The sequence below is a fragment of the Cryptomeria japonica genome, unplaced genomic scaffold, assembly GCF_030272615.1.
Source record: "Cryptomeria japonica unplaced genomic scaffold, Sugi_1.0 HiC_scaffold_347, whole genome shotgun sequence".
Classification (NCBI taxonomy): domain Eukaryota; kingdom Viridiplantae; phylum Streptophyta; class Pinopsida; order Cupressales; family Cupressaceae; genus Cryptomeria; species Cryptomeria japonica.
The window spans coordinates 88,562-93,811 of record NW_026729169.1 but is presented as its reverse complement, the minus strand read 5'-3'; the positions used below and the strand labels follow the sequence as shown (position 1 = coordinate 93,811).

The window sequence follows — 5,250 nt, the reverse complement described above, 5'->3', positions numbered from 1 at the left end:
CTTAGTACCCACCCCGTTACCCACCCTAGGACCCACCCCGTGACCCACCTTGGCCAGGGTGGGTGCCTTGGTGCGCACAACTTGCCTGGGCTGCACACCAGGGCGGGCTCAAGATGGCACCCGCGTTCCGTTTTTTTCACTATCTTTCAAAACGGAAATTTTAAAATCTCGTTTTTTTTTTTTTTTTGCCTTTTCTGGAAATTAGTGAAGGCAGCGCATCAAAGGTGCGCAATGCTGGTGCGAACCCGGGAGCGCTCCGATGTGTGCTCCAAGGTGCGGCGTGCACGAAGTCCGAGCCCGGCTTGCCCCGGGTGCGCACCTCGCGTGCACCTTCGCCGGGGTGAGCACCTTGGCTGGGTTGCGCGCCCTGGTGCGCACCAAGGAGCGCTCTGAAGTGTGCTCCAAGGTGCGGCGTGCACGAAGTCGGAGCTCGGTTTGCCCCGGGTGTGCACCTCGGGTGCGCACCTCGCGTGCACCTTCGCTGCGGTGGGCACCTTGGCTGGGTTGCGCGCCTTGGTGGGCACCATGCAGTGCACGAAGTCGGAGCCCGGTTTGCCCCGGGCGCGCACCTCCGCCAGGGTGGGCACCTTGGTGCGCACAACTTGCCTGGGCTGCGCACCAGGAAGGGCTCAAGATGGCACCCGCGTTCCGTTTTTTTCACTATCTTTCAGAACGGAAATTTTAAAATATCGTTTTTTTTTGCCTTTTCTGGAAATTAGTGAAGGCAGCGCATCAAAGGTGCGCAACGCTGGTGCGAACCTGGGAGCGCTCCGATGTGTGCTCCAAGGTGCGGCGTGCACGAAGTCGGAGCCCGGTTTGCCCCGGGTGCGCCCTGGTGGGCACCATGGTGCGCACCAAGGAGCGCTCCGAAGTGTGCTCCAAGGTGCGGCCTGCACGAAGTCGGAGCCCGGTTTGCCCCGGGCGTGCACCGCGGGTGGGCACCTTGGTGCGCATGCCTTGCCTGGGCTGCGCACCAGGGCGGGCTCAAGATGGCACCCGCGTTCCGTTTTTTTCACTATCTTTCAAAACGGAAATTTTAAAATCTCATTTTTTTTTGCCTTTTCTGGAAATTAGTGAAGGCAGCGCATCAAAGGTGCGCACCTCGCTGCCCACCACGGTGCGCAACGCCGGTGGGCACCCGGGAGTGCTTCGAAGTGTGCTCCAAGGTGCTGCGTGCACGTTGTCGGAGCCCGGTTTGCCCCGGGTGCGCACCTCGCGTGCACCTTCGTCGGGGTGGGCACCTTGGCTGGGTTTGCCCCGGCTGCGCTCCGAAGCGGGGTTATTGGAGCGCCGCCTCTTTTTTTGTCGGAGCGTTTGGTGGGGTTTCTCGCATTGGCTCTTCCCAGGCCCGGTTGCCACCCTGGCGCGCACGAAGTCGGAAGTAGGGTTAATTGCCCGGGTGCGCACCTTTGCCAGGGTGGGCACCTTACCTGGGCTGTGCACCAGGGCGGGCTCAAGATGGCACCCGCGTTCCGTTTTTTTCACTATCTTTCAAAACGGAAATTTTAAAATCTCCTCTTTTTTTTGCCTTTTCTGGAAATTAGTGAAGGCAGCGCATCAAAGGTGCGCACCTCGCTGCCCACCTTGGTGTGCTCTGAGGTGCGCACCCGGGAGCGCTACGAAGTGTGCTCCAAGGTGCGGCGTGCACGTTGTCGGAGCCCGGTTTGCCCCGGGTGCGCACCTCGCCTGCACCTTGGCCGGGGTGGGCACCCTGGCTGGGTTTGCCCAGGGTGCGCTCCGAAGCGGGGTTACTGGAGCGCCCCCTCTTTTTTTGTCAGAGCGTTTGGTGGGGTTTCTCGCATTGGCTCTTCCCAGGCCCGGTTGTTGGGTGCGCTCCCACCCTGGCGCGCGCGAAGTTGGAAGTTGGGTTAATTGCCCGGGCGCGCACCTTCGCCAGGGTGGGCACCTTGGTGCGCACACCTTGGCTGGGCTGCGCACCAGGGCGGGCTCAAGATGGCACCAGCATTCCCTTTTTCTCACTATCTTTCAAAACGGAAATTTTAAAATCTCGTTTTTTTTTGCCTTTTATGGAAATTAGTGAAGGCATCGCATCAAAGGTGCGCACCTCGCTGCCCACCTTGGTGTGCTCCGAGGTGCCCACCACGGTGCGCTCCGAGGTGCCCACCACGGTGCGCAACGCCGGTGCGAACCCGGGAGCGCCCCGATGTGTGCTCCAAGGTGCGGCGTGCACGAAGCCGGACCCCGGTTTGCCCCGGGTGCGCACCTCGCGTGCACCTTGGTGCGCACACCTTGGCTGGGTTGCGCGGCCTGGTGGGCACCATGGTGCGCACCAAGGAGCGCTCCAAAGTGTGCTCCAAGGTGCGGCGTGCACGAAGTCCTAGCCCGGTTTGCCCCGGGTGCGCACCTTCGCCGCGGTGGGCACCATGGCGTGCACGAAGTCGGAGCCCGGTTTGCCCCGGGTGCGCACCTCGCGTGCACCTTCGCCGGGGTGGGCACCTCGGCTGGGTTGCGCGCCCTGGTGCGCACCAAGGAGCGCTCCGAAGTGTGCTCCAAGGTGCGGCGTGCACGAAGTCGGAGCCCGGTTTGCCCCGGGTGCGCACCTTCGCCGCGGTGGGCACCCTGGTGCGCACCATGGCGTGCACGAAGTCGGAGCCCGGTTTGCCCCGGGTGCGCACCTCGCGTGCACCTTCGGCGGGGTTGCGCGCCCTGGTGCGCACCAAGGAGCGCTCCGAAGTGTGCTCCAAGGTGCGGCGTGCACGAAGTCGGAGCCCGGTTTGCCCCGGGTGCGCACCTCGCGTGCACCTTCGGCGGGGTTGCGCGCCCTGGTGGGCACCATGGTGCGCACCAAGGAGCGCTCCGAAGTGTGCTCCAAGGTGCGGCGTGCACGAAGTCGGAGCCCGGTTTGCCCCGGGTGCGCACCTCGCGTGCACCTTCGCCGCGGTGGGCACCATGGCGTGCACGAAGTCGGAGCCCGGTTTGCCCCGGGTGCGCACCTCGCGTGCACCTTCGCCGGGGTGGGCACCTCGGCTGGGTTGCGCGCCCTGGTGCGCACCAAGGAGCGCTCCGAAGTGTGCTCCAAGGTGCGGCGTGCACGAAGTCGGAGCCCGGTTTGCCCCGGGTGCGCACCTCGCGTGCACCTTCGCCGCGGTGGGCACCATGGCGTGCACGAAGTCGGAGCCCGGTTTGCCCCGGGTGCGCACCCCGCGTGCACCTTCGCCGGGGTGGGCACCTCGGCTGGGTTGCGCGCCCTGGTGCGCACCAAGGAGCGCTCCGAAGTGTGCTCCAAGGTGCGGCGTGCACGAAGTCGGAGCCCGGTTTGCCCCGGGTGCGCACCTCGCGTGCACCTTCGCCGCGGTGGGCACCTTGGCTGGGTTGGGCACCATTGAGCGCTCCGAAGTGTGCTCCAAGGTGCGCACCATGGCCCTCCAAGGTGCGCAGCATGGCGTGCACGAAGTCGGAGCCCGGTTTGCCCCGGGTGCGCACCTCGCGTGCACCTTCGCCAGGGTGGGCACCTCGGTGCGCACACCTTCTCAATGTTTTCTTGCCTTTTCTGGAAATTGGTGAAGGCAGCGCATCAAAGGTGCGCACCTCGGTGTGCTCCGAGGTGCGAACCCGAGAGCGCTCCGAGGTGCCCACGAAGTCGAAAGTCGGGTTAATTGCATTGTTTTCCCCGGGTGCGCTCCGAGGTGCGCAACATCGGTGCGCACCAAGGAGGGCTCCGAAGTGTGCTCCAAGGTGCGCACGATTCGGAGCTCGGTTTGCCCGGGGTGCGCACACCTTGGCTGGGTTGCGCACCCTTTGTGCGCTCCAAGGTGCGCACGAAGTCGGAGCTCGGTTTGCCCCGGGTGCGCACCTTCGCCAGGGTGCGCACCTTGATGCGCACGCCTTGGCTGGGCTGCGCACCTTGGTGGGCGCCATGGTGCGCACCTTTCGTGCGCTCCAAGGTGCGCACGAAGTCGGAGCTCGGTTTGCCCCGGGTGCGCACCTTGGTGGGCGCCATGGTGCACTCCGAGGTGCCCAAGATTGGTGCGCACCAAGGAGCGCTCCGAAGTGCGCTCCAAGGTGCGCAGGTGCGCGCGAAGTCGAAAGTTGGGTTAATTGTCCGGTTTGCCTCGGGTGCGCACCTTGCGTGCACCTTCGCCAGGGTGGGCGCCTTGGTGCGCACACCTTGGCTGGGCTGCGCACCCGGGCGCGCACACCTTGGCACCCGCGTTTCCTTCATTTTAAATTTTTTTTTTTTACAATCTCTCAAGTGGGAAATTCTATAATCTCAACTTTTTTTGCCTTTTCAGGAAACTTTTGAATGGAGCGCATCATTGGTGCGCTCCGAAGTGTGCTCCAAGGTGCGCACCTCTGGTGTGCTCCAAAGCTCTCTCCAGCTGCGTGCACCTGCCCCGGCCGCGCACCCGGCCCCGCCCAGCTTCGCTCACCTGTCCCGGGCGTCTGGTGCGGAACATTAGATTAAGAAACATCACCGTGCACCTTGGCCAACGTGCGCGACTCGACCGAGCGCGCACTGGCCGAGGTGCACACCGATTTCACCTGGGTGCGCGCGCAGCACCTCGGGCGCACCGGGGTGCGCGCACAACGCCCGGGTTGCACCGTGGCCTGTGTGCTCGGGGCGCCTCGGGTGCGCGCTCGGTGTCGCCCCCGCGCGCGCGGTAGTGCGGGCAGCGCACCCCGGCCCGGCCCGGCCCCGACGAGAACGCAAACGGGCAAAAGGTTTATTCAAATAGCATTGCGACGCCCGGCGAAAAACTAAGAAAGGGTGCAACACCGGGACTTCCCGGGAGGTCACCCATCCCAGTACTACTCCGGCCCAAGCGCGCTTAACTGCGGAGTTCTGATGGGATCCGGTGCACTAACGCTGGTATGATCGCACCCGTTATGAGCTTGTCGCAGTGTGTACTTAGCAAACCGCGACCCACGTGCGAATCCACCCCGGCCACCCACCCCCGTCGAGGTGCACACCCTCCCTCGCGAAGTGCGCCCCGTTCGCCAAGTGTGAGCCCTGCCCGGGTGCGCGCACCTTGCTAGGGCGTCGGGTGTGCACCCGGCCCGGCCTACGTGCGTGCACCTGGACGGGGCGTCGTGTGCGTGCAGTGTCCCGTCTGCAACGCGGTGCCCACACACCACCTCGGGCGCAACGACCTGCGCTCACATGTGGGCCGAGTGCACCTTGGTGCATGTTCGGGGCGCCTCGGGTGCACGCTCGATCTTGCCCCGGTGCACCAAGGCGCTCGGTTTGCCCCGGGTGCGCACTTGGTGCAAGGTGGGCACCCAAAATAG

At 64.6% G+C, this 5,250-nt stretch overlaps 1 non-coding gene across 1 annotated transcript; it reads right to left on the bottom strand.

The window, feature by feature from the left end:
• Window positions 1-4,726: 4,726 nt before the first annotated feature.
• Window positions 4,727-4,845, bottom strand: LOC131870756 (5S ribosomal RNA). Its single transcript, XR_009369060.1, has one exon. It is a non-coding gene; the product is annotated as a 5S ribosomal RNA (ribosomal RNA).
• Between the last annotated feature and the right edge of the window lie 405 nt (window positions 4,846-5,250).